Raw genomic sequence first — 6,155 nt, 5'->3', positions numbered from 1 at the left:
AGAAAAACAAAAACACTAACCCTCTTTTTAACTTATCAACTTTTTCAGACATATCGGATTTGGAAAACTATGTTTTCGAGTTCACCTAGTTCTTCGCCTAGTTCCTCACCCCCGGTTTAGAGAGAGCTACAGGCAAGAACATCGTCTCCGACCCGTGAGAGAGAGGCTTTGCTTTCTGCAAGGGTTTGCCCCGCGTCAGCTCCCCAGCGTGCTCGGGCAAAAACCTGAATCTTCGCCCGGGAGAGGGAACAGCTGATCGCTGCGCACGCTCACAGTCCCGGCTTCGGAGCTCCAGCTCCCCAGCGTGCCTCGGGCAAAACCTGCATCTGTCTGCCCGGGAGAGGGAACACGCTGCGCACAGTCCCGGCTTCGGAGCTCCAGCCCCCAGCGTGCCTCGGGCAAAAACCTGATCTGTCGCCCGGGAGAGGGAACACGCTCACAGTCCCGGCTTCGGAGCTCCAGCTCCCCAGCGTGCCTCGGAAAAACCTAAATCTGTCTGCCCGGGAAGGGAACAGCTGATCGCTGCGCACGCTCACAGTCCCGGCTTCGGAGCTTCTCCTCCTGTATCGGGCCAAGACATCACAGCCCTGCCTCGGAGATCCAGTCTAGGTCAGTCACTCTCGCTTTTTCTTTTTCTCTCATTTTATAAAAAACTATCGCCTTTTCTATTAAACATCACTAACTGATATGTAACTTACCCTTAAATTCTTAGGGCATCTCAGAAACAGGAGTAGGAGGACCGTTAGGAGGACCCGTAGGCCTGCCAGCACAAGGAGGACAAGGCAGATACGTGTACGGCGAGACAGACTTGTTTCCATTGCTCTCCGATCAGTTTCGTTGATCGCTGAAATAGTTCAGCTCATCTTGTAATAAGGTTTTATTTAATTTAATTGTTTTTATTTTATTTTATTTTATTTTTAAAATATATTCTTTGTTAAACAATAAAATGGACAACCAGGAACAAGTATTCCAGACCCCTTTCTTGCTTTAGAAATAGAGTTAGCCCGGTTAAATGAAACGCAGATCATTCACAGAATACACCTCCGCAGAATCATGAACACCCTGAGGTGATCAATAATAATAACGATCCTCTAGAACTGATTGATTTGGCTCTTGCACAACTAGCCCGTAGTGAAAGTCCCCCAAATAACACTCAGGATTCAGGATTCGAGCATGTTGAGGCTCATTCTCAGCAAAACCTTGCCTCTTCTGACCCTTTCGCGGCTCTTAATAGCGCTTTAGAAGCCTTAGCACAAATACAGCACGAGGTTCAAATACCTCCAGAATTATTGAGTCAAATAAATAGGTTAAATCAAAATATTTTTAATGATAGTCAGCATTTGCTCAGTTCTACACCACGCTGTGAGTCTGTTAACCACAGTCCACCCCTACCGTTGATAAACGGTTTCAATGAGTCTAATCAACAACAATCGTCTGAGATTGTCTCTGTTAACCCCATGAATAATGCGCCCGATCACCCCTTTCAACAAGGGGTAATCCAGACAGAGTGCGCCAGCAATTCACCACAACCATATAGTTGTCAGAAATAAATTTAATAACGTTCAAATTAGAGAAATTTTGAATTTCCCTCCTCCAAACGATATACCTGATTACGCACACTTATCAAGGTATAATGGCGGGGCCCGTGAAATTTCAGACAGGATTTTCTCCATGCACGTCCAGTGATCTTATACAATTAGAGTTGATAGGCCTCAGTTGCAGAATAATGTTTCAGTCATTTTAAGGACAATTGTGATTTGAGTGAATTTGAAATTTTCCTCCGTTCAGTCAAACTGGTCGTATGTGTGAGGCTCGCTCGAGCTTGTAGCTCAGATCGTTAGACCCCCTCAGGTAGTGGAAAGGATGCTTAAACACATACTTGACAATGAAATTGTCAGAAAGAAAAGGCGCTTTTATATATTGTTCATAACCCGCAAATAAGTTATGTTTTGCTATAAGCCTTGCCCACCTTCTGCACCCTGATTTTAACGATCAACAAGCAGAGGTTTTCGGTAGAGAAATTCAGCAAAAAGCTGGTCTAAATGATCAAACGCCTGTCGGCTTTAATCAGATTATTACATTTGAAAGGTTACTCGGATGTAAAATTATAGTATTTTACCGCAACGAAAACGATCGCAGCCTTTGTAAATTTGAAACTAGTACACCCAATACAGAAAAAACCCTTTGTTTATTTTTATTTGAGAATCATTACTATGCTATCAAAATCTAAAAGGTTTATGGGTACATCCTATCTCTGTAATCATTGTTATATCGGCTACAACCATGTGTTATCACATTTTTGTCGTGCTCGTTGTTCAGTCTGTATGCAACCTGACTGTAACCAATATTCCATCTCTCCTATGTGTGTCATGATTGTAATCGCACCTGTCGGTCTCCCTATTGTTTCAAGAGCCATAAAAAACTTGTTGACAGGCGTGAAAGATCCGCCAGCAACTGTCAGCTCTATAAAAATGTGTCAAGTGTTCCAGACTTTATTATTTAGCAGTAAACGAAAAACCTCACAAATGTCAAAACAGGAAATGCCCAATCTGTCGCCAGGAAATCTCCACTGATCAGCAAACGCATCAGTGCTACATGCAGGTTTTAGAACGCGAAACAAAACACAACAACAAGTTGATTTTTTACGATTTTGAAACGTTTGTAAATGAAACCGGTGAGCACACTCCCTTTCTGGTTTGTACGAGAACTTTAGACGGTAAATCCTGGAACTGTGTTGGGAGGACTGTGCAGAAAAGTTTCTCGCTCATTTTAGACGTCCACTCTTTAAGGGCTGTATTTTTATCGCCCATAATGCAAAAGGTTTGACGGGTACCTTATTTTATCCCGAATGGCTAAACAATGCATAAAACCACATTAATTATGCAAGGGTCCAAGGTGATCAGCTTTACAGACCCGACTATAATCAAGATACATGGATTCAAGCTGTTTTCTCCCTATGCCCCTGTCAGGTATCCCAAAAGCAATGGGATTTTCAGACAGCGTAAAGGGTTTCTTTCCTCACTCTTTCAGTTCCAGAGAAACTCTAAAATATGTAGGCCCCTACCCTCCACCCTCAGCTTACAGCATAGAGAGAATGACAACAAAAGGCAGGGATGATTTTTACAAATGGTATGATTCAGTCAGCTCCGGTACCTTCAATTTTATGAAAGAGGCCCTGTCATACTGCGAAAACGATGTTGAGATTCTAGCTGAGGGATGCAAATTGTTTAGAAACGGGTTTATTGAAGAAACAGGAGTAGACCCTTTCAGCCGCAACACGCTTGCAAGTGCCTGCCTGAAAACTTTTTTAACAAACTTCATGCCAGCCAATTCTTTAGCAATACCATGTCCCTTAAATTACCGTAATCAGGTCAAATCATTTTCCTCTGCCTCAATTCAATGGCTAGAATATCTCTCGTACACGCAAGGTGTTTTTATCAGACATGCGCTAAATCAAGGAGAAAAAAGCTGGGTGCTTATTATTTAGATGGATATGCCCTAATTAATGATAAACCATATGTCTGGGAATTCTGGGTTGTTACTTTCATGGTGTGTTAAGTGTTTTTCAAATCAGGCCGATATTAATCCCTTGTTAGGCCTAACTTTTGCAGAGCTAAACAGCCGCACTGAAGAAAGACTCGCTAAATTGAGAACTGAGTATAACGTGTGTCTTGTTACAATCTGGGAGCATGAGTGGACCGAATTGAAACGTACTGATGTGAGTGTAATCAACTTCCTCAAACATTACGAACCGCCAGAACCTTTGAACCCCCGCCATGCCCTCTTTGGAGGGCGTACAAGCCCTGCACAGCTGCGCTGCAGTGCAGGCCCTGGGGAGAGAATCAGTATGTGGATGTTACCTCGCTGTATCCGTTTGTAAATAGCACCTGTAGTTACCCTTAGGGCATCCTCAAATAATCTTTCGAAATTTTCAGCACCCTAAAAACTACTTTGGGTTTATCAAAGCGGTTGTATACCCCCCCAGAGCCCTCTATTTTCCAGTTTACCCTATAAACTAAGTCAGGAAAGCTTCTCTTTACCCTCTGCCGCACCTTGCTGAAATGAACAACCAACAGGGGCGTGTAGCCATAGCACGAGGAGAGAGCCCTCAAAGGGGTTTGGACCACTGTAGAATTTAATCTTGCATTAGAAAAGGGGTATCAAATAAGTAGAATCACCGAGGTGTGCACTTGAGAAACAGAGTAACACAATATTCACAGACTATGTACATCATTTCCTTCGCAAAAACAAGAAGCTTCAGGCTACCCATCAGATGTTGTAACTGAGGAGGATAAACAGCTTTACATTAAAGACTACCAGGCTAAGCAAGGCATCACTTTAGACCCTGAAAACATAAAACTAAACCCAGCTAAAAGACAAATGGCCAAACTGTGTTTAAACTCTTTTGGGGAAAATTTGGCCAGAGAAATAATCTCACACAGAGCAAACTGGTGAGTGACCCCGAGGAATTCTTTAATCTGATGTTTCTCCAAAATACAAAGTGACCTATTTCTCTTTTGTCAGTGACGATGTAGCGCTTATTCAATGGTGTTATGGCGATCTATGTACCCCATTGCCAACTCCACAGATAACATCTTCATTGCGGCCTTCACTACTTCATATGGGCGTATGAAACTCTACAGTTATTTGATCAGTTGCAGGAGAGAGCGATTTACTACGATACTGACAGTGTTGTTTATCTCACCAAACAAAATCAATCTGAACTAGAATTAGGTAGATATTTGGGTGACCTCACTAATGAACTAGAGCAGGATGATTTCATTACAGAGTTTGTTGCAGCTGGACCCAAAAGCTATGGCTATATGACCAAAAACGGTAAAGTTGTCTTGAAAGCAAAAGGGATCACACAAACACACGATGTCTGCGAAAGGGTCAACTTTGAATCTGTGAAAAACCTGGTTGACAATTACATTGATAACAGTGAAGGGGTCTACACTTGAGGCACCACAGCACACTATCCTTCGTAATAAAGCTGGGTTTGCACTGAAAAATTCATCATTCCCCAAAAAATTCCGGGTTGTTTATGACAAGCGTAGATTGCTGCCAGGAGGTCTTACTTTACCCTTTGGTTATTGATTATTCTTTCTTTTCTTTTTTTTTTTTTTCTTTTTGATTTGTTTTTGGTTGTTTTTAAAATGTTTCAACCTGCTTTAATCGAGTTTGATCCCAGACTTCATGTGCCATTTTCCTGTATGGTTGTAGGGCCAAGTGGCTCGGGAAAAACATTTTTTGTGAAATCTGTATTGGAAAACTGTGTACATGTTTTGAACAAGCTTATTGATAACATTGTGGGTTATACATCCTTTCAGCCTCTGTATTCTGAGCTTCAAGAGAAAAATAAAAGCATTAAATTCATTGAAGGTCTGCCTGAATCTTTTGAAGATGAGAGCTTGTTCCCCTCACACCAAAGTCATCTCATTGTGCTGGATGATGTTATTTTTCAAGCAGCTAATCATCCAGAAGTAGTTAAGATTTTCACGCAATACAGCATCATAAAGATATGAGCGTAATGTTTTTGACACAAAATGTGTTTTTACAAGGCAAACACAGCAGGACGATCAGTCTGAACAGTACTTATATGGTGTTATTTAAAAACCCTCGTGATAAATTACAAGTTAATACACTAGCTAGACAAATATGCCCAGGACGTGTGCATTTCTTTTTGGAGAGTTTTGAAGAAGCCACGAGAGAGCCACACGGATATTTATTGATAGATTTAACCCCCACCTGTCCAGAGCAACTAAGACTGAGAACAGGATACTATCCTCAGAACAGCTGTGTGTTTTCTTACCGAAGAAAAAATAACAGAAACAATGTCTGTAAGATTGAGAAGAAACTTTGCTTTGCTGAAAACACTAACCAGAAGCTCGCCTAAAATTCGTAAGGTTATTTTACAAGAATGCCCACCTGATTTAATTCAGGCTATTTGTGAGATTTGTATGAATCTCTAAAAGGAAATATTCCAATCACACAATGCCAGCATAACAAGCTGAAACGATATAAGGAGAAGATCAGACAAATGGCATGCCGAAAAGCTGGAGTTAGGCAGAAGAAAAAATTATTGAATCAAAAAGGAGGTTTTCTTTTACCGCTCCTCACAACAGTTTTACCCATGGTAGCTGATTTAGCTATAG

This window comes from Oreochromis niloticus, linkage group LG3 (assembly GCF_001858045.2).
Source record: "Oreochromis niloticus isolate F11D_XX linkage group LG3, O_niloticus_UMD_NMBU, whole genome shotgun sequence".
NCBI lineage: Eukaryota > Metazoa > Chordata > Actinopteri > Cichliformes > Cichlidae > Oreochromis > Oreochromis niloticus.
Note: the sequence above shows the minus strand (reverse complement) of the source record.